Source organism: Schistocerca nitens, chromosome 6 (assembly GCF_023898315.1).
Source record: "Schistocerca nitens isolate TAMUIC-IGC-003100 chromosome 6, iqSchNite1.1, whole genome shotgun sequence".
Lineage (NCBI taxonomy): Eukaryota > Metazoa > Arthropoda > Insecta > Orthoptera > Acrididae > Schistocerca > Schistocerca nitens.
In genome coordinates, this window is record NC_064619.1 from 504,193,083 (window position 1) to 504,198,449 (window position 5,367).

Sequence of the window (5,367 nt, forward strand, 5' to 3'; positions counted from 1 at the left end):
TGCCCCCCCCCCAAATTCTATCAGTCCCTCCAGATCCTTGAGCGTCATGCACTCCGCCTTGCCTTCCGTATCCGCCTCCCGTCCCCCACGCGGATCCTCTATGATCTCATTCCTTTCCCCCATCTGCTCCTATTCCTCGAACATATCCGCATCCTCTACACCTCCCGCCGTCTTGAACCCCCTCACCCCCTGGTTGCTCCTCTCCTCTCCCATCCCCGCCCCCTGCCACGTCTTCACCGTTGTGTCCCCCCTACCCTCCATCTCTACACCCTCCATTTCCTTTCCCAAGGTGGCTTCCGTCAACTCCCCCTCCCGGATGATGCCCTCTCTCCCTCCATTTATCCTTCCTATCAACTCTGATCCTCACTCCCCCTCCTTTCCTCCGTCCTTTCCCTGGGCTCCCTCTTCCTCCCCCCCTTCCCTCCTGTGTTTTCTCCCCGCCCATCCTCCCCCTAGGTCCCTTCTCCCCCCCCCCCGAGTCCTTTTGCATTCCCCTCCTCTGCCTTCCCCACTCTCTGGCCCGTCTGCTCAGCACCCCCCACCCCTCTTATGGGTCCTCATTCTCCACTGGCTTCTTTCCTCCCTCCCACCCTTCCCTTTTCCTCTCCTTCCCCCCCTTTTTTTATTTCTCCGTCATCTGTCCTGTTTCCCCCCCACCTGTTCTCGGCTGTGGTATGTCATGTTTGTGCCCACTTTTTAGTGCCGTGTTTAAGTGAGTGTTCAGTGTTGTGCGTCTTTCCACAGTGATGCGAACAGACATCATGCTGTCGCTGGGTGTGCATTTTATATTTTGCGAACAGAAACCAGACTGTCGCCGTGTTTTTTAACTGTCTGTCTGTTATTTTTCTGCTTCTTGTGTATTTTCTTAGTATCATCAACCCTGTGTTTTATCTATATATGACGGTAGTATCTGTTCCTGAAAGAACAGTTACCGTCGATGACCATGCAGCTTTGCTCGAAATGAAATGATAATTAAATAGACACCCTAGCTGCAAGCAGGCGTTGATACACTTCATTGGGGACATGTTGAAAATGTGTGCCCCGACCGGGACTCGAACCCGGGATCTCCTGCTTACATGGCAGACGCTCTATCCATCTGAGCCACCGCGGGCACAGAGGATAGAGCGTCTGCAGGGACTTATCCCCTCTATTAGGCGCACTACGAATGTAATGTTGTGGACATGTTGGGAATGTGGATCTCACGGGGAGCGTGCAAGGGATAAGTCCCTGCAGACGCTCTATCCTCTGTGCCCGCGGTGGCTCAGATGGATAGAGCGTCTGCCATGTAAGCAGGAGATCCCGGGTTCGAGTCCCGGTCGGGGCACACATTTTCAACATGTCCCCAATGAAGTGTATCAACGCCTGCTTGCAGCTAGGGTGTCTATTTAATTATCATTTCATCCTGTGTTTTATGTTTTAAGTTCTAGAATTTTCTGCCATTTTACCTTTAAGTCACCGATTTTATCGCCAACTGTTATTTTTTCTTATCTTCATCTTTTTAACACAAATTCTGTAGGCTGAAGAGCGGCGTAGTAAGCTGCTGCCAGCCCGCCCCCTTCGGGGGGAATTGAAATTCAATAAAGAAAAAAAAAATAGTTCACGACATCAGTTTTAGCCCTGACGACGACCATGGAAGTAGTGGTCGAAAGCTTGGAGTTTTATCCTGAATTGATGCGGTATGTACACCGAGAGATTTTTATTCAAGGCGAAATACTATTTACAATTTATACAGAAACGAGATGGCAGCTATAAGAATTGAGGCTCACAAATGAGAAACAGTGGTTGAGAAGGGAGCGAGACATGTTTGTAGCCTATCCCCAATTTTATTCAATCTGTATATTGATCAGGCAGTAAAGGAAACAAAAGAAAAACTGTGAGTAGGAATTAAGGTCCAGAGAGAACAAATAAAATCTTTGAGGTGTGTTGATGACAAGTAATTCTCTGAGAGACAGTAAAGGACTTGAAAGAGTAGTTGAACGGAATGGACAGTGTCTTGAAAGGAGGATATACGATGAACTCGACAACAGGGAAAAGAGGATAATGGAATGTAGTCGAATTAAATCAAGTGCTGCTGAGAGAATAGGATTAGGAAACGAGGTACTTAAAGTAGTAAATGAGTTTTTGTATTTGGGAAACAAAATGACTGATGGTTTTCGAAGTAGGAAGAATATACCACATAAAAAAAAGTTTTGCATCAACTCGGTTCCGAGAGTTCTGGAACGTGTACAGAAAATTGGACTAGAGATCAACATAAACAATATTTCCTTTTTATTACTCTTCAAAACAACACATTGCATATTGTACCACCATACTACGAAATCTTTAGAGGTGGTGGTCCAGATTGCTGTACACACCGGTACCTCTAATACACAGTAGTACGTCCTCTTGCATTGATGCGTGGCTGTATTCGGCGTGGAATACTATGCACAAGTTCATCATGGCACTGTTGGTCCAGAATGTCCCTAACCTCAACGGCGATTCGGCGTAGATCCCTCAGAGAGGATGGTGGGTCACATCGTCCATAAACAGCCCTTTTTCAATCTATCCCAGTAAAGTGCTATAGGGTTCATGTCTGGAGAGAACGCGGGCCACTCTAGTCGAGCGACTAGATCCTGAAGGAAGCCATTAACAAGATGTTCACGATGTGGGCGCGAGGTGTCGTCCATGAAGACGAATGGCTCGCCGATATGGTGCCGATGTGGTTGCACTATCGGTCGGAGGATGGCATTCACGTATCGTACAGCTGTTACGGCGCCTTCCATGTACGTCGGCCATAGATAATGACACCCCAAAACAGCAGGGAACTTCCAGCTGGCTGCACTTGCTAGAGAGTGTGTCTAAGAAGTTCAGCCTGACCGGGTTGCCTCCAAACACGTCTCCGACGATTGTCGGTTGAAGGTATATGTGACACTCATCGGCGAAGAGAATTTGAAGCCAATCCTGTGTGGCCCCTTCGGCATGTTGTTGGGCCCATCCGTTCCGCGCTGCATGGCGTCGCAGTTGCAAAGATGGAGCTCGCCATGGACGTCGGGAGTGAAGCTGCGCATCTTGCCGCCTATTGCGCACAGTTTGAGTCGTAACGTGACGTTCTGTGCATGAAAAGCGTTTTTCAACATGGTGGCGTTGCTGTCAAGGTTCCTCCGAGCCATAATCCGGCGGTAGCGGTCGTCCACTGCAGTAGTAGCCCTTGGGCGGCCTGAGCGAGGGATGACATCTACTGTTCCTGCCTCTCTGTATTTCCTCCATGTCCGAATAACATCGCTTTCGTTCACTCTCAGACGCCTGGACACTTCCCTTGTTGAGAGCCCTTCCTGGCACAAAGTAACAATGCAGATGCGATGGAAACCGTCTATGCATGGTTGAATTACAGACAACACGAGCCGTGTACCTCCTTACTGGTGGAATGACTGGAACTGATCGACTGTCGCACCCCGTCCGTCTAAAAGGTGCTGCTGATGCATGATTGTTTACATCTTTGGGCGGGTATAGTGACATATCTGAACAGTCAAAGGGACTGTGTCTGTAATACATTGTCCACAGTCAACGTCTATCTTCAGGAGTTGCGGGAACGGGGGTGATGCAAAACTGTTTACGATGTGTGTAAAATCTAGACTGGCAACTGCAAGAAAAGCTTTTCTGGAGAAGAAAAATTTGTTGAATTCGAGCATAGATTTAAGTGTCATAAAGTTCTTTCTGAAAATATTTGTATGAAGTGTAGCCACGTATGGAAGTGACACAGGGACGATAAACAGTTTAGACAAAAGGAGAATAGAAGCTTTTGGAATGTGGTGCTATAGAAGAATGCTCAAGATTAGATGGGTGGATCTACTAACTAATGAGGAGGTGCTGAATAGAATTGGGGAGAAGAGAAATTTGTGGCACAACCAGAGTAGAAGAAGGAATCCGTTGGTAGGATACATTCTGAGGTACCAAGGGATCAGTAGCTTAGTACTGGAAGGAAGCAGGGGTGGGGCGGAGAGAGGAGGGGTAAGAACCGTAGAGGGAGGCCAAGAGACGAATACAGTAAGCAGCTTTAGACGGGTGTAGGTCGCAGTAGTTAGTTGGAGGTGAAGAGGCTTGCACAGGATAGAATAGCGTGGAGAGCAGCATTAAACTATTTTTTGAACTGCAGAGCACAACAACAACAACAACATTATGCAGACATCAGATGGCAGACGCTTAGCTGCTTTCTTACACGAATGGAAGAACCTCGTCCTGGTGACTCACATGTTCTAGTTGAGTTGGAAACGTTTAAGCTGGAAACGATTTTTGCTTTCTTAACCGTGCCACTCAGTCAATCAGTAATCTTAGTTAATGTTTTAACATAACCTATCTATTTCTGTCAACAATTGTTAGTGCCCATTTGTTTTTTATGGCCAGTTTCTCTTTATGTAAAAGATTCTGAGTTCAAAAATGTTCAAATGTGTGTGAAGTCTTATTGGACTTAACTGCCAAGGTCATCAGTCCCTAAGCTTACACACTACTTAACCTAAATTATCCTAAGGACAAACACACACACACCTATGCCCGAGGGAGGACTCGAACCTCAATTAAACTTTTACTTCTGCTGGCTAACAAAATTTCTTCCGGTGGGAACACCAACCTATATCTGGCGGTTTCTTTGGTTCCCGGAGTTCAAAGTCATTAAAGGCTTGAACTCTTTGTAACATAGACACTGACTCGTCCGGTGGCTCCTTTTTTCTGTGTTCAGTATCAATATCTGGGTTTTGTTTTGAAACTTCGTCATTAGTAGGTACAATATCGTAATTAGCTGTATTCCCATTATTTTCACTAGTACCGAAATACTCGTCACCTGAACTATCGTCAGAATCCGACCATTCGGGATCGCTTTCAGGTTCTAACGTAAAAGCTTTTCTGAGACAAGCACTAAGTTCTTCCACTTTCGCCAGGCTTTGATTTTAGCTCAGTAATTTCTTTTGGCAAAACGACCTCATTATCAGCTTTACTCACATCCACTGTTATTTCATATTTAGTGTTATCCTCGTGGATTTCAGTTACTCGTAGGTAATTACTTGCCCCTTCCCCACGGTGCCTTTCGGTAACAGCTTGTACTGTTGGCGGATCGTTAACAGAAGTTACTTCCTTGTCCATGCTTAGGATTTCATCCTTCACTTTCTTCGTATCATTAACCATCGTCCTATCGGCAGCACGCGTACTTTGCGCGGCGCTATTTACTCTGTCCTCCTTAAATTCGGGCCACGTCACCTTTTCGGCGTCCCTACTATTTCTTTTTTCACTAATTCACCTCCTTGCCTCGTATTCCTTCTTAAAATCCTCCCACTCACATTGCTTGAGGCCCTTATACAGATCGTCGATCTGCAAACGCCAATCAGTTACTTCTGCTAA

The 5,367-nt window shown here is 46.5% G+C and overlaps 2 non-coding genes across 2 annotated transcripts; one reads left to right on the forward strand and one right to left on the reverse strand.

Annotated features, from left to right (window-relative positions):
* Nucleotides 1–1,037: 1,037 nt before the first annotated feature.
* Trnat-ugu (transfer RNA threonine (anticodon UGU)) lies at nucleotides 1,038–1,112 on the reverse strand. The gene has a single exon. It is a non-coding gene; the product is annotated as a tRNA-Thr (tRNA).
* Nucleotides 1,113–1,249: 137 nt separating this feature from the next.
* On the forward strand, nucleotides 1,250–1,324 carry Trnat-ugu (transfer RNA threonine (anticodon UGU)). The gene has a single exon. It is a non-coding gene; the product is annotated as a tRNA-Thr (tRNA).
* Nucleotides 1,325–5,367: the final 4,043 nt, after the last annotated feature.